This window comes from Rhinolophus hipposideros (assembly GCF_964194185.1).
Source record: "Rhinolophus hipposideros genome assembly, contig: HAP1_SCAFFOLD_95, whole genome shotgun sequence".
Lineage (NCBI taxonomy): Eukaryota > Metazoa > Chordata > Mammalia > Chiroptera > Rhinolophidae > Rhinolophus > Rhinolophus hipposideros.
Window position 1 is genome coordinate 309,196 of NW_027669123.1, and position 2,868 is coordinate 312,063.

Here is a 2,868-nt window from a genome sequence, read left to right on the forward strand (position 1 = left end):
CCTTTCGTCCCGCCCCAACGCCCAAGCCCCGGTCTGTCTGCAGGCGCAGGCCTGCCTCGGCCTTGGGCGGCTCTCTCCAGCCAAGGACGTGCTTGGCACCTCGGGACCCAGCCCAGGGGACGACTATCGCTCTGCCTGCACCTGGGCCCCGAGACAGAGACTCGGGGTGTCGCCGGACACCGGACCAAGGGGAAGGCCACCCGCCCCACCCCACCGGAAAGATCTGTCTCCCCTGGACAGCACCGCGACCCCTCCCCGCCCCCCTTTCATCTCCCAGGAGCGCCAGGCGCCCTCCCTTCCCGCCTGCCTTGGTGGCCCCGCCCCCAGCACCAAAAGAGCTGGACAAAACGGCGAAAATAGGGAGCGCACTTGCCCTCGGGTTCCAGGAGAGACCACCACAGGGAAAAGCAGGCAGGCGGGCATGCACACAACCCACACAAGGAGGGTGCCTGGGGCTGCCCCTCTCCTCCCGCCTGAGGGACCCCGGGCGGGCTCGGAGCCCTGCGGCAATCCGCGGACCCTGGAGGCCTGCCCCGGGGTCCCACGGTGACTGACAGCGCCGGGGCACTGCCTCCGTAACGGAGACTAGCCCCGGGCACCACCGCACTCCGGTGGGGAAGCTGCCACTTCAACTCAGCCTCAGAGCGTCTGTCCCAGTCGGTGTCCCATCCAGTGCTTCCGTCCCCCCTCCTCCCCAACTCCCAACCCGTGTCTGTCTGTCTTCTGCCACCTCCAGGGAAGTGGTAGCGGCCCCGTGGAGCCACAGATGGCGCTAAGGGGCCTCGCTGCGGGCAAGGAGTAAAAGGCAGTCCACCCAGGCGACGTTTGCAGGAGGCGGGGAGCAGGTGGGAGGCGGGGCCCTGGCAGAGCCGGCCAGCGGGGAGATGCTCCGGATGGGAGCAGCCCGGCAGCCTGGTTCGGGCTCACCACACAGGGCGGTCCGCCGCTCTTGTGGCGCCGGGAGCCTACTCCCAGCGTCTATGGCCACAGCGGGTTGTACGCGCCCGATCTCCTCTGATCTGGGAAGCGAAGCAGGGTCGGGCCTGGTTAGTACTTGGATGGGGTCCGCCCCGGAATACCTGGTGCCCTAGGCTTTGACCCGCAACTCCTTTTGTGGCCGCCCCGCCCCTCGTCCTTCGGGAGTGGCCCAGCCCGCCTAATAAACCCACGCCAGGGGTGGCGCTGGGGGGGCTGGAGGGCAGGGGGAGAGGAATGGGTGGCGCCACACAGCACTACGATCTCGCTGCATTGTCCCCACGCCAGGCCCTTCGGCCCGGGCTCCCCCCCCACACCCCCTTCTTGGTCCCCTTCACTCCCGCAAGCCCTCTGCCAGCAGCCTTTCGTCCCGCCCCCAACGCCCAAGCCCTGGTTTGTCTGCAGGCGCAGGCCTGCCTCGGCCTTGGGCGGCTTTCTCCAGCCAAGGACGTGCTTGGCACCTCGGGACCCAGCCCAGGGGACGACTATCGCTCTGCCTGCACCTGGGCCCCGAGACAGAGACTCGGGGTGTCGCCGGACACCAGACCAAGGGGAAGGCCACCCGCCCCACCCCACCGGAAAGATCTGTCTCCGCTGGACAGCACCGCGACCCCTCCCCGCCCCCCTTTCATCTCCCAGGAGCGCCAGGCGCCCTCCCTTCCCGCCCGCGTCGGTGGCCCCGCCCCCAGCACCAAAAGAGCTGGACAAAACGGCGAAAATAGGGAGCGCCCGTGCCCTCGGGTTCCAGGAGAGACCACCACAGGGAAAAGCAGGCAGGCGGGCATGCACACAACCCACACAAGGAGGGTGTCTGGGACTGCTCCTCTCCTCCCGCATTCGGGACCCCGGGGCTCGGAGCCCGGCTGCAATCCGCGGACCCTGGAGGCCTGCCCCGGGGTCCCACGGTGACTGCCAGCGCCGGGGCACTGCCTCCGTAACGGAGCCCAGCCCCGGGCACCACCGCACTCCGGTGGGGAAGCTGCCACTTCAACTCAGCCTCAGAGCGTCTGTCCCAGTCAGTGTCCCATCCTGTGCGTCTGTCCCCCCTCCTCCCCAACTCCCAACCCCTGACTGTCTGTCTTCTGCCACCTCCAGGGAAGTGGTAGAGGCCCCGTGGAGCCTCAGATGGCGCGAAGGGGCCTCGCTGCGGGCAAGGAATAAAAGGAAGTCCACCCAGGCGACGTATGCAGGAGGCGGGGAGCAGGCGGGAGGCGGGGCCCTGGCGGAGCCGGCCAGCGGGGAGATGCTCCGGATGGGAGCAGCCCTGCAGCCTGGTTCGCGCTCACCACACAGGGCGGTCCGCCGCTCTTGTTGCGCCGAAGCCTGCTCCCAGCGTCTATGGCCACAGCGGCTTGAACGCGCCCGATCTCCTCTGATCTGGGAAGCGAAGCAGGGTCGGGCCTGGTTAGTAGTGGATGGGGTCCGCCCCGGAATACCGGGTGCCCTAGGCTTTGGCCCGCCACTCCTTTGGCGGCCGCCCTGTCCCTAGTCCTTAGGGAGTGGCCCAGCACGCCTAATAAACCCACGCCAGGGGTGGCGCTTGGGAGGCTGGAGGGTTAGGGGGAGAGGAATGGGTGGCGCCACACAGCACTACAATCTCGCTGCATCGGCCCCAGGCCACGCCCTTCGGCCCGGGCTCCCCCGCCCTCCGGCACCCCCTTCTTAGTCCCCTTCCCTCCCGCAAGCGCTCTGCCAGCAGCCTTTCGTCCCACCCCAACGCCCAAGCCCCGGTCTGTCTGCAGGCGCAGGCCTGCCTAGGCCTTGGGCGGCTTTCTCCAGCCAAGGACGTGCTTGGCACCTCGGGACCCAGCCCAGGGGACGACTATCGCTCTGCCTGCACCTGGTCCTCGAGACAGAGACTCGGGGTGTCCCCGGACACCGGACCAAGGGGAA